The sequence below is a fragment of the Cyprinodon variegatus genome, unplaced genomic scaffold (genome assembly GCF_000732505.1).
Source record: "Cyprinodon variegatus isolate N-32 unplaced genomic scaffold, C_variegatus-1.0 Scaffold748, whole genome shotgun sequence".
In the NCBI taxonomy this organism is placed as follows: domain Eukaryota; kingdom Metazoa; phylum Chordata; class Actinopteri; order Cyprinodontiformes; family Cyprinodontidae; genus Cyprinodon; species Cyprinodon variegatus.
The window spans coordinates 130,143-155,832 of record NW_015151201.1 but is presented as its reverse complement, the minus strand read 5'-3'; the positions used below and the strand labels follow the sequence as shown (position 1 = coordinate 155,832).

The 25,690-nt window shown below is 38.0% G+C and overlaps 1 protein-coding gene across 2 annotated transcripts in view; it reads right to left on the bottom strand.

Annotated features, from left to right (window-relative positions):
* LOC107098114 (neuronal cell adhesion molecule-like) overlaps positions 1–25,690 on the bottom strand; it is a 116,339-nt gene that overhangs the window by 44,483 nt on the left and 46,166 nt on the right. For both annotated transcript variants that reach the window (XM_015395584.1, XM_015395585.1), the window contains exon 2: positions 20,593–20,671. The gene's annotated coding sequence lies outside the window, so the exon portion shown is untranslated. The remainder of the gene's footprint in view (positions 1–20,592; positions 20,672–25,690) is intronic.

Sequence of the window (25,690 nt, the reverse complement as noted above, 5' to 3'; positions counted from 1 at the left end):
TAATTTTCTGTTTTGGCTTTAAAGGGTTAAATTGAATCTAAACATATTTTGTACAAGTAGCCTGTGCTGAGGAGAAAATTTGTGCTTACTTCAAATGTCAAACGAAGAGATCCACAGTTTTAGTTCTGAGAGATTACTGACGGTTAAGAAGATGATGACGATGGACATTTCCTGACTTTCATCACAGTTTCTCTATAATTATGGTTGCTCCTTGGGGTCTCCTTGAGCTTTGGCTCCTTATCCCATTCATGTATTGCACTGCAAAAAATTTAAATCTAAATAAGTCATTTTTTCTTAAAAAAAGTGCATTGTATCCTGAATTGAGGAGATAAATGAGACACTTTGCCAAAGTAACAAGACAAGACATTTGAAATACGAAAAATCAATTGCATTGTCTTATTAAATACTCATTCCATTGTCAAACTATCCTATTTACCTGCATAAATAAAGGGTAAATACACTTGATTTAAGAAATTTTTACTTAATTTCAGATGTTTTTTGCAGTGTGGAATATGCATTGGTATATTCAGGGCATAATATGTTCTTAGCAAATGTTTTTCAATATCATTGCACCTACAATAAAACAGCCTCTATGATTTCAAATCACATCAACTTTGAGCTTGATTACCATACTGCACACATTGAAGCCAAGATGACAGTTATGATTTGATTTTTGTGGAGCTTGATCCACAAAAAATCCATGTAAAATATCAATGAAAACACATTTTAAAGACAAAAAAAATACTGCACCAACAAGTGATTGGTAAAGCTTATAGCTAAAACTTGGCATTCATTAGACGTTACCACTGGGTGAGTCATGAGTGAGACATAGTTTCTTCAGGCAGAAAACTCACCTGAGCCTTTATACTCTTAGTAATCTTTTCATGCCTTTTATTTTACATATACGCAGCACAATTTGCTGTCATGTTCTGGTAAGGTTCCTGAATAAAAGAGGGTAAAAACGCAGCTAGCTTCAAAGAAAAACTTCAAAAGAGTCATAGAAAGCCTGGAAAACTACTGATCTAGAACTTGTTAGACATTACAAGAAAGGCTGCCTCTGTGGAAGGAAAGTAGAAAATGAACAGAGCTGATCTTAGATTTCCGATCAGTCTGAATGGCAACCTCGTATTTTCTTTTCCTAGGTATTCTTTGGTCTTTAAATTCTGTCAATGTTCCATAATGTTGCAAAACAATTCTTATAAGAATATATATTGTCTTCTTCTTTTTGCATAAATCAAACCTGATTTGTAGACTAAAAAATAACTGATAAGTCGGTAACTACACTTTTTTTTGAAAATGCAAAACATGTCTGTACAATAAGTGATTGCAAAACTTCAACTTTATTTTTCTAATATTATGTGGTATGCCCAAAGTATTTTACTCATTCAAGTTTGTGCATGCTTTCATCTTCTGTATTTGCATAGGCATCTGCATTTCCACATTCATTATATTTTTTCTCACACTAAACCAGAGCTAGACATTATGGACAGATCTCAAGTTTGCTTGCCCTCTCACATGACTGTTATGGGTGAAGCTATTCATATGCTGAGCAGACATCCATTGTGCTGAACAAATGCAAGAGAGTGAGAGGGATGCATGGTGACTGGCTTCTTCAATAGCTTAAAGGACTCCCAAATTCCTCTGCACACAACTTCACAAGACACACTCCATCTACTGAAATATAACAATTTCAAAAACCTAGAAGTTTATGTAAAACTAATGTTGTCCTAGAAAACATGCAAATCCGTTACAAGAAGAGAAAGAAGGCTCCATGCATAATGTGCATTCTAATTTCCAAGCCATCTCTTCAGTTTTAGAGATCAGCGAAAGCTAGGAAGCGGTTGCAAGGTAAACATAGCTACTCATCCAATTTAAGTAGAGTGAATTATTGAAAAGTCACACTCAAAATGGCACTCTGTATCCATGGCAATTGTACTAATGCATTTAGAGTCATATTCACACAAAAAAATGCCAGCTCTGTCATAAAATACACACAAAATAGGTAAAGAGAGAAACTAAACCATTAATCAGCCTAGGACTTATACAGAACAGAAACTCTGCTGTTGACATCTGATTGGTCCAAATAAAAAAAAAAAACCTATTTCCCTCTCCTCTGAGTTTAACAAAAGATGTATGATTAGAATCTCAGTTTGGCACCATATCCTTACCGGATGGCTTACTCTGCATCTGAAAGGTCTCTCTATAAAGGAGCCAATATGTGGAGTTTATACTGAGCTTAAAGTAAAGGAGATACAAAAAGAGTCTCTGTTACACAAGGAGTGCAGGATTTACTCACTGCAGAGTCAAACTAACTAGAAGCTGGGAGGTTTTGTTATAACTAGACTTCTTGTGGGTCATATCAGTACAATGGTCATAGGACAAAGTTGTCTGTGAGAACCCAAGATATTTCCAGTAATTTCAAAAAGAACATACTTTAAAATAAACATTTGTCTAGTGTTTTTTTTTAAATATACAGTACTATATAGGCGGCGAACAATTGGCTAATTTAGCTGTTTGAACTTTGTGATGTTTAAAAACATCTAGCATCAGATAATAGGGTTTGATCATGACTCTGACAAAGAAAAAAAGTTTTAATTGGTACATTTAATATATAAGTATAGGCTCCTAACAAGCATGTGAGGACATGCATCTGCAAATCTCTGTGCAGACACCATGCAGACTGAAACCTTTTTTTTGAAAATACACCAGGATAACAGAAGGTATGACCTTTCTGATTATCTGAAGAAGACATAGAATCATTGAGCCATTTCAGAACCCTAAATCATACAAAAGGAAAGTTGCTATCAGCTGTTGCTTAATGACGTAATTCCTTAAATGGCAAAACTGTACATTTGCATGCAATTAGACATGACTTTGAAGATGAGATAAACAATGTCACTAAAGTGACAAAAAAGCAAGAACATTACAATGTAAAAGCCATTTTTTTTGTTACCATAATTAGTCTTGTTTAAGTTCTCCATAAATCTTATTTGTTTTTAATTACAACAAGCTTAAACACAAGAGTCTTTTATTTTGCTCAGCCACCGCTGGACACAGAGCTTAGCTAATGTTCCTTCTCTTGCTGCATCTCAGCAGGTTTGCCTCTGTTTTGGCAACTTTAAGAATATATATCCACTACTAAAGTCTTAGGGTTAAAAAACAGACAATATGGAAGAGTATTGGAAGTTTGTTTCTTGTTGTTCATGTGAAACAGTGAGGGAGATAGAACAAGAATCATAATATACGTAGAGGACCTACTTTTTGTATTCACAGGATCTTTCATATAAAAAAATTTAGCTAAAGGTTTTAAGTCAAAATTGATGTGGTTCCAGTTGTAAAATTGTTGAAAATCTTGGTTTAAATTGGAATGATTTTCTGTTTATCAATGGGTCAGCTTTTACCTATCCTTAAAAATCTAAACTAGAAAAGAATCACAATCCAGAGCCTGTCGTCAGTGATCAGGATAAATAACTATATTGTTTTATGTTAATCAATATTGTTATTGATGGCTAAAAATGTCTGTGGGTAGAAAATGGGGAGGGAGGAAAATGACACCTTTGAAACACTAATCAGAAACAACACCATCTGAAAAAGTTTTTAAACATTTCCTTAAAATCTTTAATGTGTCATTCTTTTTCTGACTGGGCTTGTATAAAAAAGGAAATCATCAAATTATATTAAGAGCTGTATCAATACAAAACCAAATAAGTATTGTGTAAATATGAGTATAAGCCCAACATGTTATCATTGTTATTGCCAAAGTCAAGCCAAAAATAGAAAACTTGCACAAGTGACATTAGTAAATATCCGCCTAAAAATCAAAAAAGTGCTCAGACAACCTGCTACCATTTCATGTTACCCCAAAATGCAATGTCAAAGTGTTACGAAGTTGTGGAGAAAGAAAACTGTGAGAAAATCTGCTGCAGGTGGATGAAGGCAACCAGTTTACAACAGATGAATAGCACCTCTACATTCAAACTGCACAATAGGACTCTCCTACAGTTCTCTCCCCCTCATCCTCCTCCAGCAGCTCCTTCCACTCCACCCCACCTGTGTCTGAAAGGTCAGTGTGGAGGAGGGTCTTCACCACCCCTCCCTCCAGACCTATAGCTCCCACTACACAATCATCCTCAACACTGGAGCCCAATCCCAGGAAACTCAATCAAAGAGCGCTTCAGAGGACTAGAGACCTCTTAAACCCCTCCATTGTCTCCAGAAGGTTTCCCCACACCGAGACAGGTCTGCATGTAACACTGTAAGAGGAGTTGCTCATTACTGCCTGTCCTGGGTTTTACTTTGTCTCTTTTGTGTTAGCACCAGAGGAATCCAGTTACCCAGCTGGGCCAATAAAAGAGAATACAAGCACATAAAAAGAGAAAAATAGGAAAAAAAAGAATTAATTTGCTAGCAGGAAGAATGATGAGATGGATTCATGGAATGTTTGATGCCATTCATCCATCTTATTCTTTACAAATCAACAATAAAACAATTTGAAACCTTTTTTTAAAATCTTTGCAACCTGTTATTGCAATGCAGGTGTTTTAAGGTGTTTGTTTAAAATTTCCCCTTCATCCTACAAGTTAGGCTACTTCCTGATAGACACACCCTGTAGCAATGTGGGTGAATGTCAGAGCAATCCATTATCACATAAAGGAAGCACTATGTAACAGCCCCTTTCTCTTTCTCTAAGCCCCTCCCCAGCTCCTTTCAGATACAGCAGGTGAATACAAATCATTTCCCCTCTGCTGCTTTCCAAAAGGACTCACCATCCAATTTCCGACAAACAATAGTGCTTTCAAAGTGTGAGAAAATCAAATTGTAGTGCTTTTTGAATTAAGCGACAATCAGGAAATACGCCAATGGTGAGAAGTTGACTTATTTTTCTTGAAATGTGTAGGATTCGCGAACAAGGGTCTTTTTACATGGAGTTTTTATGTTCTTGCTGTGGATGTGTGTCAGTTTATTTTGGGTACGCCGGCTTCCTCCTACAGTCCAAGAACATTGTTGTCTGGTTAATTGGCATCTCATAATTGGCCTTAGATGTATGTGTTTGTGTGCGTGTTCATGGCTGTTTGTCTCCATTGTGCCCTGCGATGGAGTGGTGACCAGTCCAGGGTGTACCTTGCCTTTCACCCTTAGACTGGTGGAGATAGACACCAGTCCCCCCTTACCTCTGACAGATAACTGTCAGAAGGTGGATTGACATTATAATGACCAACCTGCATAAATGTGTGGGAGGTGGACATGTAATTACTTACCACCAGCAAAGTAATTTATCTAAACCTCTTGCAGGCTCACTTCTGCCATATGTATATAGCACTTTTTGAAAGTCAAGAACAAGCTTGCATATAAACATTTCTGCTACATTTTGGCCACGAAGTTGGTTTTTATTTCATAAAAGACAATAACGAGAGTTTCTGTGTGCTTGTGAATATAGTTGGACTATGATAAATACAAATAATGATAGTAACTCAGTGCAATATATATGTATATATATATATATACTCCTTTACCTTGTATATAGCTAGCTCTTAGTTATAGAAAACATATTTATTGTGCAGGACTAAGGTCTTAGCTCCGTTACACTGGTAGCCAAGTAATGGACATTTCGTTGTCAAGATTCACCTTGTGTTTTTTTGTGCAATGACAATAAAGGAAGTCTAAGTCTAGGTCTAATAATAGAAAGATATTAGTGAGAAAAAAGGCATCTTCATGCAGCAGGAGGCAATTCTATATTGCAGTTTTCCTTCAAACTGAAAAAATGGTAAATATAATAAACATTACAGACCACATAAACCTTTTCAGCTGCCATGACCAAGACCCTAAGAATGGCATTGATCATACTGGTATTAATAATAGTAAGGTCTTGTAATCATTTATCTAGATAAATAAGTCTAGTTTTATTTTAAGAAATACTGTTATTGAGTTTGAATAAAATGGCAATGCATGGCTACAAAATGCTGAGAAACAGAGCTGGCTTTAGGAAATATATCATAAAGAAAAAAATCATTATGAACAGTAAACACTAAGTAACATCTTAGAATCGGCAATTAGCCATACATTTTCTGATTGTATAAGCTGTACTAAGCAATTATGGATACGTAAATGATTAAAAAAAACCTATGAGAAGCTATATAAGTACAAAACTGAATAAATGTTGTGTAATTAAATCAGTTTATAACAGCCCAACATGTCATCATCATTATTGCTGAAGTCAAGTGAAAAAACAGAAGTTGTAGAAGTGAAATCAATCTATATCAACCCACGGATCTAGAATGGAAAAGTTTTATAAACATTGGGAGGAAGTAAGCTGTGAGGATATTTGTGAGGATATCTGCTGTAGGTGGATGGATGCAAGATGTTTACTTCAGATAAATGACATCCCTACAATCACACTGCACAATAAGACTCTCCTACAGTTTTCACCTCTTCTTTTTCATTCTACAGTTTTAAATAAAGCTTTTTAGAGCCTAGGGGCAAAGTCGTGTATTATGATTATAAAAACCACCCACATATTAATGAAACAATATACATCAGGTGCACATCTTGACAGTGTTTACTTAGTAGTTTTCGAGACTGAAAAGTTTTTGCACCAGGGTTGATAAAATTCCTTGCCTGCATTTCATAAATTGGCAAATAATCTGAACCATGTATGTGTTTTGTTTTGTTTTTTTATTATTGGTGCACGATATCTCCTCAATAAAGCCGACAATAGAACCATGATTCACCTAAAAACACAATAGGACATGCAAATATGTTCAAATTACAGTAATAATGCACATCTCCTGCACTGATCCAGGTCTGAAAGAGATTTGATCACACTGGCTTCAGCCGCTGATAGTCTGTTTTCAGAAAAAAGGCTTTTAAATTCTTCACTTGATAAATAAAACTCCAAAATCTCCATACAGATCTGAGAACAAAATCCTCTGATTGCATGTGAACTGACAATTGTTGCATTTCATTTTTACTTTAGCTTTCCGCTCCAAATACTTTGGAGAGGATGCAGACCAGTTAATCACTAACAAATAACAAAACAACAGGGAAAACCGTCTCCCTTATGCAGCCAGTACAGTAGATGACCCCATTTTATTTGAGCTGTTAGATATTTAAAACTAAAGAGGGTTTAGGAGACTAAAGAATGAAACAGAAAGTCTCTGGTGGTACAGTAAGTAGCTGAAATCAACTGCATGGCGCTTGAATGAGAGATCTTACCATGCATCTCATGGGTGTGAATGATTGAAGAATATGAGCATTGGGGACACTAATGCTACACTAACATTCCCCATGAAGAAGCTTTCTTTATGCTTTTTAAACTCTTCTTGTAAGTTTACATGTTAAAGTGTGATAAACCTTTAGTACAAAAGAAGTTTCTGGTTGTATCTGTTTTTTTCCTCAGTTTTTCTCTCACAGAGAGTGTGAGTGTATAGGCTCTGTGTTTTGCCCTGGGGATGTTGCAGCTCTGACAAACAGTTCCATCCCTGCAAAACAACTGACCCCATCAGATAAAATGGCCCCGACACAAACTGCTCCATCGACCCTCCGAAGTCAAATACTTATACCAGGAAAAACATTGCTCTTATTTAACATTAACAGTCTATCCAGCTTCCGCTAATAGTCTTTGCTCTACTGCTGTGTTTAAAGAACGAGTCTAGGCTCTAATGCAGGGGATTGCTCCTCTGAGTGTCGGATAATGTATGGGTGAGCTTTTTGGAGGAGCTTTTTCAGACTGTCTCCGGCAGTCAGATAATGTCCAAAACACGCTGACACATAAAAGTCAAGACAATCATTGTGATTTGCTAACACAAAAGGAGATCAGAGATAATCAATGGTTCATATGGATCAAATAAGTTGTAATTAATGCCTAACAGGGATGAAAATTATTGAATATAATCTAAAACTGATTGATCTTATTGGTTGACAAACAATAAATTAATAAGAGCCCATTTCCTTAAAAAAACTGAATTTTCTCTTGTACTAAAAATATCTTTCCATTAAATGAAGGACTTCACATTTTTCACAATATGCTCAGTTCAAAATAATAGTACTTAATTACATTAGCAATTTATAGTGCCAGCTGTATTAAATACAAAGTCAACACTCATCATGTTATGAATAATTTCCTCCACTTTTCATCCCATCCTCACCTTCCAAGCATAAAACAGATGTTTATGCTGCTCCGCCATGCAGCGTGGCTAGATGGAAGCTTTTTAGGTGATTGCTTAAGGAGTTTTATCGAGCGTTCATATTTACAAACAGAACTGCATAAAAAATGCATCTGCATCCTTTTTGCAATTAAACAGAGTAAATAGTGGTACCTTCCATCCATCCATGTTTCTCTTTTAGCCTTCTTCCGCTCTTGCATTGTATTCCTTGCAAATACCAGTGAGGTTCTACTTAGCGCCCTCCAGTTTACAGAAGGAATATTACAACATTTAAACACAGTCCTATAAAGAATGTTATCTATTAATCAGATGGAATATATTTTTAACCTAATAAACTAATTACTAACAAACTGAAAAATAAACACAAGCTGAGTCCTACAGAAAGAAAACCCAATAATTACTGTTTAGAAAACTTAAGTCCCTCTTACAGAAGTTTATCTGGTGTATTTTGCTTTAAAGTAATAAAAACCTAAAAGTATTTGCATGATAATCCCCAAAAAAGTTAAACACTGACAGTCAAATATCTGCTCATGCACACCACTAACTGAACCAATAGAGAAAATAAACCCAAAAGTATAAGATTGGTATGAACTTGGGGGGGAAAAATACCATGCAGCAGATCTCTAAAGACATGTGGATGTGGTTTGCCTTTTCAGCATGCTGTCACAAGAGATTTCTCATTAAGGCTGCCTGGGATGCAGGTGAACAGGCGGTTACATCTAAATTCCGGCATTTGTATTCCAACGCGAGACCTGCGGAGCTGCCTGTTTACAGTGATGAGTAGAAAGGCTTAGCCCTGAACTGAGACCCTCGCCTGCCAGTCACATAAATCATTTGTTTTTTATAGGCTATTCCAAACACAGAGATCCAACCATCTTATGACAGCAGCAGGACAATCATCTCTGTCCTGAAGCAAAGTCGATACTCATACAAAGACAAATCAGACTTCAGGAGTCAGGGGAAAAAAAACAAGACTCCTAGGCATTTTGAGAAAAACATCTTTTTACTTTCTGTCAAAACAGGAATTCAGTCCTTTCAAATGATACCTCCTATCTTTAAGCTGCTCAGATTGCCAGTGCAATTATATTCATACAGCTTTTAGTCAAATTTTCACTTGCCTAAGAAATTTAATACATTTTCTTAATTGGATTGGATTTTTTTTAACTTGATCATCCTAAAAAAAGGAGTGACACCAAAATTCATTATTACCTAGTCACCCTAAATACAACACTTTTAGGAGTTCAGACTATGATTAAGGGAAAAAAAAGACAAACTATTGCTAACATTTAATATCAGCAAGGTTTTTAAAAAGCTTAGAAAAGGTCAGAGGAAGCTCAGAGAAACTGCTCAAATTATCTTAAATGGAACAGCAATATGTCTGCATTAAATACTGGCTGCAAAAGAGAAAAAGAAAGTAAGACTTTCAGTTGTTCAATGTTGTGCTTTTGAGCTTTCATCTTGATTAAAAACAACTTTAAGATTGGAAATTCTAGAAAAAATCTCAGAGTTAAGTCAAGATCTGCTCTAATTCTGGGACGAGAAGATTACTATTTCAGTAATACTAGCCATGGAATAGCGTTAACCAAATTTCACACACAGTGTGACATCAATGCTACTCCTATTGTTCATGCAGTGGTAGTCTTATGGAGAAATGGTCTAAAATCACTGTGTTTTTTACAGACACAAAACAATTCGGAAATCCGAGTAGAAAGGGAGCAAAATCCATCAAACTGTCCATTATATAACACATTTGTTTCAACTTTGTTTCAAATTATTATACAGAGGGTGATAAGTGAAGTTAAAATTAGGCCCTATGGAAGGTCTGGCAGATGAGAGGATGGGAGAGAGAGGATGAGAGGATGGAGATACAACCTCAGAAACAAAACAGACATCCCCAGGCTGTCAGTTTGAGTAAGCTTCACACAAAGCCAACTTTCTCCAGCATCCCTGAAAGACGATGAAGAAGAGCAGAAGCCCCTAGGAGAGGGGCCTCCTCATCTACTTTCTCACCACTCAGCCTGTTTTTGTCCAAAGCTGTCTTTGTATACATCCATTCATCTATTTGTTTATTCATGTCCTTCTTTCTAAAGAAGTTGTCTCTTCTTGCACGTCCCTGTCCTGTTTCTGCTTCTCACACCTCTACAGAGACACAGGGAAACAAACACATCCACAAGCACCTCCCTTCTCCTTCGCAGTAGACACAACATGCATGGAGAAGCCTGCTTAAACAATTTACCGTCAGAGAATTGCCAGGCTCTTATCAAAAAGACACCCTGGAAAGATCTTGATGCATTCATCTGAAACGATGTGTACCAAGAGCAGCCCAGCGTCCCTACAAGAATGTGTAAATCCCACCACTCATCTGATTTCAGGAATATGAATTCATACTGTTACAGCTTTATATCCAAATATGAGAGGAAAATTGGCCGATAGCATCTTAAGCCTGTAAAATGCACCATTGCATAGAGATTGAGAAATTTCCAGTGCCTATCAGAGTTCATCTACCACTGCCTATAAACACTTAACTCTAAACGTAAAAAACTGAATATGTCATATTTTGTTATAACTCATTTCATTCCACCCAAAATCCTTTCAAATTAAGAATTCTTTCCTTGACTAAAAAGTATACAAAACAAATGCTGATGAGATGCATATACATGCATTTAAGGATATTGTCAGGATTCCTGTCTGCGTATGTGTTTTTTCTGTGTTTTTCCTCCCTTTCTCCACCAGGAGGCGCTTGGTTCTGGTCCGCCTCTCTACACACCTGCTGTGAGTTACCTCATTAACGGAGCGCTCTTAAGCTGCTGACTGTCACTACCTCGACGCCAGAGTATTTGCCAGTTTTGGGTACTCTAGCCAAGCTGAGTTTTGCTGAGTCAAACTAAGTTCTTGTCAGTCTGAGTTTTAATCTGGTTTTTGTCTTTGCCTTTGGCAGGAAGTCATCCTGCAAACTGGATGTTTCGGACCTTCTCTCCCTGGAAGGATCATCTGAGCTTCAAACTGAGCAGAGGATTTAAACTGGAGGTTTGAATCTACTTTTCCTCAAGAGTTTGTTTGAGCTTCACACTGAGCAAGGGATTCATTTCCACTATGACCCGTTCAAGTACCGCAGGAAATCAGAGTGGCAGTCAGCTTCTCCGTTCGCCTACTAACAACCGCATTCTGGGTAAACCCTGTCCGTCCTCCCCCGAATAAGACAAACACTGAAACTTCCGCACACAGACCGGAGTCTAAGAGTCAGCAACTTCTCTGGAAGCGTGAGTTATCTACCAAATTCTCCTCTTCAAGTTCGAGAATCAACATTCCTACTGAGCCTGAACTAACCACAGTGTCTTCCCCTCACCTTTCAGTTCCGGTTGAGCTGTGTTCAGAGCAACACTGGGTTCATCACAAACTCCTAAATAAACCTGTTAAACCTTTCCCTTGGTCTCTCTGGATTGGTCTCTCTGCATGTGGGACCGAGCTCTTGATGAAATCAGTGCAGATATCCATGCACAGATACAAAGACATACACAGTGAAAACTAAGAAACTTACCTTTACGTTACTAAAATAGACTTTGAGGTAAAATGAAATATCACTTTGAAAACTAACAACCGTCTTTTTCATGTGCATCATACGTCTCTTCAGGGATTAGTTATTGGGATACACAGCGCCATGAGAAAGCATTTCTCCTAAACAGATACCTTCAGCTTTCACTTTTGGTCACATTACCAGATAATCAGTGTCATTTCATGTAAATGTTAATCTAAGGAAACATAAAAAGACCTTTTCTAACAAAGATTTGTTTATAATAATTGAACATCATTAATCTCACACTGGAGAAATACACCTCTGCATTAAACCATCCCCTTGGGGAGCAGTAGACTGCCATTATGTGGGGCCTGGGGGGCAGTGTGGGGTTAAGGGTCTTGCTCAGGGACCCAGCTTGGCAGTCTGCAGGAGTAGGGCTTGAACTCTGAACCTCTGGGGGCTAAGCACAATGCCCTTACCACCAGGCTGTTACTCCGGAAAGAAAGAAAAATGTTTAAAGAAAGAAAAAGTTCTAAACCACATTGCCCTATATGAATGGAATGATGTGACGCCAACTGCAAGATCGCTCCACAATGTGGAAATGCTAAGTTCTAACAAACGCAGGATAGTTTTAAGGGAGGTCTGTTGCACTTTGGGAAAAATCACAATCCCTGATCACTCAGTTGCTGTCAAGCCTTCAGGACTGAATAACAAGTGGCACCACATCAGTTACCAATGACTAACCGAATGAAGAGGTTCAATTTCACAAGCCGCCCACAATTCCGATTACTGCAGGATCTCCAGAATTAACTAACCAATTAACCAAGTCTAAACCACAGGACTTTATGGAAGATATTTTGAAAACTGACACCTGGCACACAACAAACAGGTCTTCAAAGAAAGATCCTGCGAGTAGTAAAACATGGTGTGTAACGTCATAGTCTTCTGGACCCGCATGATCTGCAGTGACTGATTGAATCATGAATCCAGTGTTTAACCTTTAGTTCTTTTGCGTAGAAAGTTTAAACCAGCAGGACAATGATTCGAGGCACACATGCAGGTCCAACTCTGAAAGACTCAAAACAAATAGAATACAATTTTTTTTCCCGTGTTTTCCTACAATCCCTTGTATAACAACTTTACATCAGAGCATCTATTGCTGACAACCCACTTTTTGGCATAACCTAAAAAGCTGCTCAGGATTTAAAAACCTTCAAAGATGCTAAAGGGAAAAATAATACGGTACAAAGACCAGTGGGCTCAGAATTTAGAGTGATATATCATAATAATCAGCTCTAGTTGTTTCTCCCAAGGGTAGCACACAGGGGTTGGTAGTAGGGGGCAATCATTTTCTTGAAAATGGCCATAGTAGTTTGGATTTTTTTTTCCTCAACACATGAAATCATAATCTGAACACTGTTTTTGTAATTACTCTGCTTATCTTTGTCTAAAAAAGAATATCTGATTATCTGAATCATTTACATATGGCAAATAAAAGATAAAATCATTCTGTAAGTGGGCAAATATTACAAAAAGGTTTGAAAGTTTTGTTAGGAGAATATCCCAAAATTAGTCAATTTGAGCTCCTGCATGTTTTAGGATAAGCAGCTGATGTGTTATCAACAGTAAAAACCCAACTTGATTCTTTTACTTAATTTTCTAAATCATGATGCACATCTGCCAAGCTATCTAGGGTGTTTCCCACCTCTCAGTGATTTGACTTTGATTGTCTGATAAACGCACACAATGTTTCAATGTGTAAAATTAACAGATGGTAGTTAAGTTTCATCTTTTGTCAAACATCAATCATCTTGCAGCCTTTTTTTTACAACACTGTGGCAGTCTGGGTGTTAAAACCTTACGACGCTATTAGAAGGTGACTGATATCTTTATTGAGGCAGATACTAACGCTGACTAATTTACAATAACTACAGCCCATGCAAGATAAGACATCTTTAACAAACACCTTGCAACTTCTACACCATAGAGCCATTCACTAAATTGTTTCCTCTTTGAGCAGACCATATATATCTCTCCTGTTAATTGGTGCCACGATGTTGCTTCCTTGCTAAACATAGAGCTAAATGCTCATGCCACACAATTAAGACTTGAACAGCAATTCTGTATCTACTGAATCTTCTATTTGAAAGCACAGCCTTCAGCTGTCTTGGTCTCTCAGTAAGGGTAATCTACAACTGTGACAAGATTAGTATTGGTTTTTCATCATTACTCCAGCTAAGTTCTTCACTGCTTCCTTTACATGTTACATCTTATTTTATCTGTGATGGATGACATTTTCTTCTTTAGACTCCTGATCGCTTGAACACTAATCAGACTTATATATTGAGGCGGAAGTTTGTTGTTTTATGTATGAGGAATTATATCTTTAATCTGTCAACCATCAAAACATTCATATTTCTAATTAACACTTTTTTTATTGAACTTTATTGATCACACATTTAAGAAATTTACCTCTGCATTTAACTCATCCCCTTGGGGAGTAGTGGGCTGCCATCATGGGGCGCCTGGGGAGCAATTGGGGGTTAAGGGTCTTGCTCAGGGAGCCAGAATAGCAGTCTGTGGTAGTGGGTTTTAAACTCACAACTTCAAGATTCCAAGCTCTATGCTCCAACCACTAAGCCTCCACTCGTTTACTGTGGGGTTGAGAAGTGTTTGCTCCCTTTTTGACTTCCTAATTTTTGTGTTTCATACACATTTCAGAATATTAAACAATTTTATTATTCATAAAAACAAACAAGTAAACACAAAACAGTCTTTATCATCCTATCATCAAAAAACTGATTTCCCATTACTAATAACTGGTTAGGCCTAATTGGGAAAACCTGCAATGAAATGTTTGTAATAAGTTGCAAGGAGTCTTCACTGTTGTAATTCAGCCACAATCAAGGGTTTCTGAGAATGAATGGCCTTTTTAAGGTTATCCCCCAGCATTTCAATAGGATTCACTGCCTCATTTTGCCCAGGTCATTCCAAAGTCTTCCTTTTGTTTTTTTTGCAGCAATTCAAAGGTAGGCTTGCTGGTGTGGTTTGCATCATTGTCCAAAACCCAAGTTTGTTTCAGCTCAGGTCATGAACTGAAGGCGGGACATTCATTTTGGTAAACAGCAGAATTCATGGTTGGCATTCCAGAACCTGAAGCAGCAAAAAACCTCCAGGCCATTACAATGCTAACGCCATCTTAAACAGCTGAAATTATGTTTTTCGGTTTCTTGTTCAGGAGTGAGGGACGTATGGAGCGTGAGATCGGTAGATGGATCGGTGCGGTGTCGACATTGATGCGGTCACTGTATCGGACTGTCGTGGTGGAGAGGGAGCTGAGTCTGGGGGCAAAGCTCTCGATTCACCGATCGATCTACGTTTCCACCCTCACCTATGGTCATGAGATCTGGGTAATGACCGAAAGGACAAGATCGCGAATACAAGTGGCCAAAATGAGTTTCCTTTGCAGGGTGGCTGGGCGCACCCTTCGAGATCGGGTAAGGAGCTAAGTTAAGCAGGAGGAGCTTGGAGTAGAGTCGCTGCTACTCCACATTGAAAGGGGCCAGCTGAGGTGGCTCAGGCATCTGTTTCGGATGCCTCCTGGTGTTCCAGGCATGTCCTATTGGGAGGAAGCCTAGCGGAAGGCCCAGGACATGCTGGAGGGACTATGTCTCTGAGCTGGCCTGGTGTCACCTTGGGGTCCCCCCAGAGCAGCTGGAGGAGGTGTGTGTTAATCGGGAAGTCTGGGCATATCTGTTTAGACTGCTGCCTCCACAATCAAGATAAAGTGGAAGAAAATGGAGGGATGGATGGAAATTATGTTTTTTTTTCCTGACCTTAGGTGAGGCGAGATAGGCCTGCAGGTCTTTGGGAGTTGTGTGGGATCTTTCGAGGCCTGTTGAATAAGTTGTTGCTGCGCTCTTGGGGTCTGCCGGCCACAACTGGGAATGTTCACCACTGTTCAATGTTTAGGCAATTTGTTGATAATGGGTCTTAGTGTGGTATACAGTAGAAGTGCCATTGCAATCCTTTTCCAGGTCCAGAAATTTGCAGCAGGATTGTGGGTATTTTGCAAAATTTAGTTAGACTCCACAAATCTGGAGAAAATGCAGGATATTCCTGCAAGCAGTTAAAGGTTAGTGAAATAAGGTGGGCGTGTTTCCTCAGAGCTAGAAACTAAAAGGAAGAAGATACTGTGCTACACAGAGAGCTCTTCCTCTCTCTCTCTTGAATGCAAGCTCTGCCTGCTGTTCTTGCATCACTCCTGCAAGCGAATGACAAGTTGTTGGATTTAAACACTTTAACTAAAGGGTAAACTAAACATGGACTACAGATTAAATTGGCAATTTCACTAATACCATCAGCTGGAGGGCCCCCTGCTCCCAAACATCAACATACAGAAGAAACACTGATGGTGGCAGTGACATCATGAATTTCCAAAATCATCCAAATACTTAGACTGATCACACTGGTGATGCAAATATTATGAAGTAACCCCAAAGTAAGCTTCAGACAGTAGTGATATTTATGGGAATCACAAATATACAATGTATAATCACTATAAAATCTCTTGGATCTGCATATAAAGTAACTACATAAAATAAGCATTGTCCACAATGCAGAATTCTTTTATCTGTTTGTCTTTACATGGATCTACAGAGTCTTTGTTAATGTAAGATTTGCTTTCAATAGCATTAAGCTTTAGGTTGACCTCCACTAACCTGCAAATATCCAGACTGAGATCTGGACCGCCAGCAGTATGACAAAAATGAAAATATCCATTGATGACTAATCACGGGTAAATACCGTGCTAATCAGGGAATCCATCATGTACCACTTTAATGATTATAGAAAATACAGGTAACATGGATCTGTACAGCAGAACATCTGTTGCTGGAGGAAAAGGAGTGTGTGCATGGGCAGATGTGCAACACTGAAGCTGGAAGTGAAAGAAACCCATTTGGGTTATAATAATGCATTTTTATTTACTTAGTAAAAATCTTGCACTGTCCATACAATAGTGGAACACCAACAAATGACAGCCTTGTTTCATAGTACAGTGCCTTTCAAAAACCAAAATACAACATCAAGAGAGCAAAGAGCCAAAGATAAAGCTCAGATGAACATTAGAGAGCAGGCATGAACTGGCCATCGGGAGAGGCGGGATAGTTCCTGGTCGACAGGCTGCTGCTGGCCCACTCAAATGCTTTTGGTGCATTTTACTTAATCTCCCACAGACCAAGCAGGAATGATTAGAAAAAAACAAATACATCCCCCTACTTTAGCTCCCTCCTAAATATTTCTAAGGCACAGGACAGGTTAAGCCTCTGCCTCATATAGCTTGCAGCAAGAAGGACAATCCAGAGGGACGGGGAGAAAGAAAGAAAGAAACCAGTGGTACCAAGATGCTGTAAAATGATGTTGGAGAACAGGTGGAACATGCACTAGCATAGTGTATCCAGCATAATCAGCTTAATGAGGAAGTAAGGACCACTTTGATGAACCCAAGGGCACCAAAACTGACTTAATAAAACATATATTTTAGTTTTTAGTAAGGATAATGTGAATTTTGAAATATGGCTAAAGAAAATAACATGGGAAAATAAATATCTTTATCATGATACAAAGTACAAAAATTCTGATTTATCAAATATATAATAATTCAAATCCTTGTTTTCGGTAATTTCATCGAACCAGATAAAAGATTAAGATGTTTGTGTTGCTGGAGCTCCTGGTACCAGGTGGACAACAGCATTAAGGAGTCTGATAAGAAGCCTTCAGGCACAATTTCAGAGCACATCATTTAGACTTATCTTTGTTCACATCTGCATCAAACATATGTCTACATCAGATCTTGTTGCTATAGCCCCGAGGAAAGATGTAATAGGAAGAAAGCAGCATCATGAAAAAAAAAAAAACTTAGCAAATTGACAACAAAAGCTAGACAAAAGTAAATAGGGAAAAAATTAATAAAATAAAGAAAATGATACCAAAATTACAAAGAGTAAGAAAAATGTCATATTACATTTTTTAAATGTATTTTGATTGTATTAATTGTACATAAAATAAAGACGGGGTGTTTAACCACTGAACAGAACTAGTACTCAGGACTGTGCTGGGTGATGGGTGATGAAAGGTTTCTGAGGCAGAGCCTGGGGTTTATTTCAAATCCAACTCTCTCATAGCATAAACGATGGAGCTGTGGTAGAAATTTGCTGTTCAAGCCAACATACGGTGTAGTTTCTTCACCAACATGCAAGTAAAAAGGAAAGAAAAATGTATTTTCTTGGTAAAGATGCTGTTCATGATGTTCTGGTTTTTGGGAATTTTTCGTGAAATTTAAAATCGAAGGGATTCGTGTCTCATAAAATTTTCAGGTTATGCTTTTAGAATAGTTTGTACCTCACTTCTGATGAACTGTACATAATAAACTTTACACAAATGGATTACCTAGAATGTTAATTTCACTGGGATAACTTTGTTTTGTGAACTTGTGGTAGCCTGAAACATTCTCCGCCAGAATATTTTTCCCACTCTGCACCTGCTAGAGCATAAGATGAAAAATAACAGTAAAGAACATAATAGTCAAACATCAGAAAAAGACAGCAGCTATAGTTAATCTCGAATGTTTTCCATGCTAACAAATATTTTCCTCATCCCCTTTAGGTAGAAAGAAGAAAAAGCAGAAGATACCAATAAAGGAGACAAGAGAGAGTCAGATATGATCACAAATGAAAAAAGAATTGAGGAAAAACAAAGCTAGAAGGATGTGGAGACAAAATGTCACATTATCGCTTGTACCAGAAGGTTTTTTTTTTCCCACCAAACCCTATTTGGCATCGAAACACTGAAACAATATTGCCATACTCCCGGACGACCATGTGAGAGAAACTGGTTGAAAGACAGCCGCTTGGAGGTAAACAGAAACCTCTGCGGCCTTCTAATGGAGGGTGCTGGCCCTGAATGCAGCTGTTCACAATGGACGCTTCACGCCTCACTGTGTTTCAAACTACCAAATTCAGTGTGCCGCTCCTGAGTGTGGTCCTCTGTGACTCGGCCATTGAAAACTGTAGACTCAGCCTCTCTGGCCCACAGCACACATTCACGCTGCCACAGCGCAATGACACGGGTGAAATGGAAAGAATTCAGAGACAAACAGAACGACAGAGAGGAAAGCAGGAGGAGAGAGGAGCACTGCAACAGGCATTTTAATGGATAGGCCCCCACCGGCACAAATAAAACAACTCAAGAGGCAGATTAGTTTTGAGCTATCTCAGTCCCTGAGCTCTGAGGTCTCCATGCAGGCTCCCTGCCTGACGCAGCGTCTGTTGGATGGTGGACACCCATCAGTCCATGTTACCTCTCTCAATGAGAATCAGATCAACTGCCTGCAGGATCATTGAAACAATTTCAGTTCAGCACAAGAGGGGAGGGAGCCTAAGGTCATTAAAGGTTGCTCCTTGTTTCAGAGAATCATATACAGTACAAGGCCTTGCATAAGTCTTCAAATTATAAAACACTGGAGCAACAAACATCGATCTATTTTATTAAGATATGTATTTAAAAAAACACTATAAATAAAGTCTAAACCAAAGCAGCACTGTATTTTATAGTCGAAGGAAAATGAAACTTTTTTAGCCCAGACTTTGACTAGACCGTTTCAATACATGGAAAGGTTTTAATCTAAACATTTCCAATTTAGCTTTGGCTGCATTTTTAGATTTGGTGTCCCGTTAGAAGGTAAATGTTAAGGTTTTGAGAATTTTGCTGCTTTTTTACTTATGGTATGTAACAAACATATGAAGTCTTTATACTGTAGATTAGTTGAAATTATACTTAGCTTAAATTATACTTAAATGGAGTCAAGCATATGAATAGGTAACTTTTGAAATCAGCTGGTTGTGCTTAATCTTAATAAATAGTAATAAAAGTAAAGATGCCTGAAAATATCAACTTTTTCTATAAAAAAAACTGTTAAAAACCTTAAGTTGATATTATTGGTAAAAACTACAACATAAATTTACATTTTCTTCTAACCTGTTTTCTAAGCAGCGCATCCAACACTCTTTGAACATCATAAACCATCCCAACTGTAGGGTCATCGAAATGGCTGAATATCTTGGAAAATCTTAGCAAACAATTTTGTATTTCAAAGAGTACTTTAGTTACTTAAACTGCATGTTTTAGTAACAAAAGATTTTATATTCTCTACATGTTGTGCAGCCCCATAAAATACATTGATATCTCTGGCAGTAATGAGTCCAAATAGTGAAAAAGTTCAAGGAAACAACTTTTTCTATCCCTAAATGTGCCACCTCCACACACTCATTGTGAGCCATTATGTGCTAAAAGGAGTAAAGAACAAGGCAAAGTTCAGGCTCTTAGGGATATTTTGTTATTTCTAAGTACTTACGCCCACTGCAGCGGGCAAGCGATGACAGGGTTTGTTACACTGAGAACCAAATGCCTCAAGAAGACAGTCAGACCATCGAAACACAGCTTCATTGTAATCCCATGCCTATCATCGCTGCCAAAATTCTCCGCCAGCAGACAAATGGCAGTCAAGCAAGTCGTGACCTTTGCCTCAAAGCTACCGTAAGAAAGCAGGCATCCCTGCAGACTTTCAGAAGAGAAAGAGAAAGGTTGGGTAGCTGTTTGATGACTCACAATCTCTACAGAAAAGTGCTTGCAATAATATCTTTCAGATGGTTTTCTACATCACAGATGAAAATACCGAGTCTGGGGAGAGCTGCACACCATGGCAGCCAAGTGGCATCTGTGTGTTTGCATCCTGCGGGACTAGGAATGACTTTAAGGAGAGCGTTTCATGTTGAAACAGCTGGAGGTTCACACAGTTTTAGAAAATGATATCAGAGGTGGGTATGATGTGATGCAGAAAGCAGGTTTCCAGCTTACCAGAGTAACCCAAATATCCTTTCTCGTATTCCTCTTTGGGTATATGTCTGATTCTTCCTCCTCTTGGGGTTTCTTCAGTCTGGTGGATTCAAAAGAATAAGAAATGTTATTTTAACTCACAGCATTCAGATAATTTTTATCACTTCACAGGAACCAGAATAGAAGATCTAATCTCATTTAAAAGACTTCTCAGAAGCCTTCAGTATGCCCACTTCTTTCCACTATGGGCTAACTTATCTGTGTTTGGTTTTACAATCTGATAAAAAAAAAATAAAAAATCCCGGCTTTTCACACCATGAGATGCTTCAACATAAAATCTCCCTTCAAAGATTCGGGCCAATTTAAAGGAACTCATGTAAAATTCTGTGGGTGTCTTTAGATATGTGCTTAAAACACCCCCGACTGTGAAAGGATCTGTTGGTGAAAAGAAAGCACACACCAAGCTGTATAAACCAGTGAAATTTTGGACTCTCAGACATAAACTGTGTGAAGTCCAGTCTGACAAAGGCCTACAGCTGGCACTCCTGTTGTTATATTACTGATCTCTTCTTCATTTAACCTATTTCCCCATTTCTGTGACTTTCCTCCCCTTTATTTGTTTCCTAAGACTCCCATTTTCAAACCATGTCCCTGCTCTGCTACTGTCTTAATTTCCCTCATCTTCCCCTCCCAACCACCCCTCCACTCAGGGTAACTGACCAGCCATAACTAATCTGATGTTCTCCCATGAAGCACTAACTTTAATTTTCTAACCTTCTGTACATCTTGTCTCCTCACTCTCCCTGCTTCCAGGTTAGAATTATAAGCAGTGACACATGAGGATGAAAAGAGGCCTTCAACATGTGCAGCACATTAGTAAGTTTGTGTTTAAGAAGTGTTTGTGTAACAAAGATAATTGCATTTTTTCCCCATTAAACACCACTAACACATAATTGATAATTAATAAGCTTTTGAAAAGAGAAATATTTAAATAAAAAAAAAGTTATGTGATTTGCTTTTGTTAAAGATGTTTGACAAGCTGCACAAATTTTTCATATTCAAATTTAATTATATTACAACCAAACATGTTTACATACTGCAATAAATATTCATTATGTGGCATTATGTGGATTTTTCTGTATTCCTTTGTATTTTTGTAAATATAAATTGTTAAATGGTGCAATTCTTTGGATTTAAGCACCTGAATATAATAAATAAAAGGTTTGAAGGTAAGGATTTAACTCCTTTGACAAACGTCTCTACTCTTTACCAGCTTTTCTCCTAAATATAATTCTTTGCAATTTAACTTAAGGTCAGTTAGATTGGATGACCAGTTGAAGTTGATCTTTTTGAGATCTTTTAATACGGTAGTTGGATTTAAATCTGGACTTTGATTTGACCATTTATTATGTGGATAATATTTGAATGAATCCATTCCATTGTGGCTCTACGTTTATGTTTACGATTTTTATTCGACTTGAAAATTAACCATTCTTCTAATTTTCAGAAGTGTTCTTCAAGGGTTGTTGTTGCTTCAGCTATCTTTGCATCAACTCTGATCAACTTTATTTCCCCTGATTTAAAAAAAAGAAAAACAACTAGCATGATGCAGTCACCACCGTGTTTGACAATGTGGACGGTGTACTCCAAGGGATTTGCAGAGTTAGTTTCTTTCACTCATTTGTTGCATGTAGGCCAGAGTATATTCAATTAAGTCTTGTCTAATCAGGGCACCAATAATGGAAAACCTTAAGCTGGATTTTCCTGTCTGTGTGTTTTTGTGTTTCTGTGTTTGTCTCCCTTCCTCCACCAGGAGGCGCCTGATTCTGGTCCGCCTCCTCACACACCTGCAGAGGGTTACCTCGTTAACGGAGCACTCTTAAGCTGCTGACTGCCACTACCTCGACGCCAGAGTGTTTGCCAGTTTTGGGTACTCTAGCCAAGCTGAGTTTTGCTGAGTCAAACTGAATTCTTGTCAACCTGAGTCTTAATCTTGTTTTTGTTTTTCCCTCTCGGCAGGAAGTCATCCTGCAAACTGGATGTTTCGGACCTTCTCTCCCTGGAAGGATCATCTGAGCTTCAAACTGAGCAGAGGATTTAAACTAGAGGTTTGAATCTACTTTTCCTCAAGAGTTTGTTTGAGCTTCACACTGAGCAAGGGATTCATTTCCACTATGACCCGTTCAAGTACCGCAGGAAATCTGAGTGGCAGTCAGCTTCTCCATTCACCTACAAACAACCACATTCTGGGTAAATCCTGACCACCCTCCACCGAATCAAACAAACACTGGAACTACCGCACACAGATTGGAGTCAAAGTTTAAACAACTTCTCTGGAGACGTGAGTCAGCAACCAAATTCTCCTCTTCAAGTTCAAGAGTCAAATTTCCTACTGAGCCTGAACTAACCACTGTGCCTTCACCTCACTTTTTAGTTCCGGTTGAGCAGTGTTCAGAGCAACACTTGATTCTGTATTATCTCTTCAATAAACCTGTTAAACTTTTTCCCTGGTGTCTCTGAATTGGTTTCTCTGCATGTGGGTCCGAGCTCTTGATAAAATCATGAGCTCCAGATCTCTGCTACTCCCTCAGAGTTACTCTGGGCCTCTTGGCTGCTGCTCTCTTGTACATGTTTACAATTTTTCTAAACTCCATTTTAGAAAATAAATTACACAGGTATGGTGGTTTTTACAGAGTAAAATCTTTCATATGTATTCATTAAAACTTTACCACATTAAATATCATTTTTTTTTCACTGTCTAACATTTATGCTGAACTTTGATTTTTACCAATCACAAGTTTGTTGGTTGTTCTTGGTGAAATGTTTATAAGCTCAATGGTAATGAAAAATTTTTTAAGGGCAATGCACACATTGATTTAGCTTTAACAAAAGACCTAAGCACCCAGTTAGAAAAAGCTCTTCATCTTTTATTTCCTTTTATGTTTCACTCACATTGTCATGCTATTATCTACCCTCTCCCTCCACCTGTTGCCATCTTCCTGCACAATCAAATGAGGTAGATTCACTTTGACCTATCAGCCGACACCCCAAAAAAAGTTACGAAAGAAATTCATAAAGCAAACTTTCTTTCAAATTAATAAGTAAAGACTCTATAGCTGTGACACTACATTTTTTTGTCCAGTCCTCTTGCATCTTTTCTTGAATGTGTTTCATGGTAAATGCAGACATGCTCCAAGGGACTGACAGGCAAAATGATTGAAGAAGCAGATCCAATTTACTTCTAGCAAAGGCTTATCGACTTCAGTCTGCCGTTCAAAATAAATGTCTGGGGACATAACTGAGAAAAATCCACATGGTTAAATACAAACAATGCTTTAGGTGCTGTCACACACATGCTATCGTAGTGCAGGTTTTCTTCTCTTTAACTCTGCAAAATAAAAAGGAATGCAAGAACAATGTTTTTCCTTCTCCTTTTCTAAAATCCTAAGTTTTTACCCACTGTGCAAAAACGTAAGTGTATTTAGTACATTTTTCTACTTGCATAAAGAAATAGAACCCACTACAAATAAAAAAGGGATGCTCTCATAGCCCTGGATTTTAGAGGTTTTTGACCCAGATAAAAAAAAACACTGACATAGATGCTTTTCTCTTCAAATATCACCTCATATTATTGCTGACACCACTGCTGACTTCGCAGGAGTACTAGAGACATGCATCTCACTGTTCTAGCGCCAATCCGAATTGATCGTTTTCTGCTTTTTCTATAGAATCGGTGAACTGCTGTGAAGGATTTACCGCCGCTGATAACTAAATAAGACACAGAAACAAAATGACCTTTCCACATCCTGTTGGAGCGATCCAAATCCTGATCCCATCAAAAGCAGGCTCGCCCCACGACGTCAGGCCCGCCGTCCCACTACCCCACCTCTGCCCTCGGACCCCACAGAGCCGGGCAGAGTTCAGTCCATATCTGTTGCCATGGAGATAAGAAGAAGGGGACGTGGTACTTGGACTGAAAATAGGCAGACCGTACGCTGACAGTTGAAAGTGAGTGAGACTACAAAACACCCACAGCGAGAGACAAACAGTATCCTCAATACCTCTGGGACGAATCCAAGGCCGTGAAACTTTAACAAGCAGAGAGAGACACCAAATTTTAGTCCAATTAACAGCAGGACAAACACATACTGCTGCTCTTATCTCTAAACTCTCGGAATCTTTAACCGTCTATTCTTGAAAAACTTTGGTAATAAAATCTTATTTTCATTATTCATGCATGTTTTAAATGTTGCTTGAAGAATCACTGAATCACAGAATTACTAATTTGAAGCCTTAGGATCAAGGAAATTACCTTAAAAAAACTGACAAAATCAAAAAGCTAAAGATATCAAACAAACCATCCAACAATCTAAAGAAATGAAAGTAAAGATGAGAAGCAAAAATAATACCTAAACTATAATGAAACTTGTTTGATGATCAGTGTAAGAAGAGATGCAAATCTTTTAAATCACTGTGGATAGTTGTAACATGCATGTTTGGTTCTTTTGATAGTTAATTCCCCCTTTAAATAATCCTTTAAATTTGGGGGTCCTATTTAAAAACTACTAAATTATGATATATTTAGACAACTAACTGAGCTCAAAGTAAATTAGCATCCTCGCAAAAGGGCAAAATAACCAACACACCATCTAATCTGGCCTAACGCCCACTTAAAATGCACTTAGAATTTTAAAAAAATCCTACAATCCTTTAATTAAATAGATAAGATATTATTAATTTACAATCGGTGAAGATACCATGACTTTAACTTCCAGCAGTATGGCGGCTTTTCGTGGTCCTTCCTCTACCATGTAGGCCTATAGCTGGAGACAAGTACTGTAACTCTCAGGATTTCTAAAGCATGACTTTAAGAGGCAAGGCAAGGCAAGGCAAATTTATTTGTATAGCACAATTCAGTACAAATGCAATGCAAAGTGCTTTACATTATTAAAATATAGGAAAATAAAAAATGACAAAAAGTTATGCACATTTGAAATCAATAAATCTTAACACCTCTGTAGGCTTCATAATGTTAACCAACCCAACTAACAATGTTGATGAGATGACCAAACTCCCTACAGATAACATGAGTAGAGGATGGATGGATGGATGGATGGAT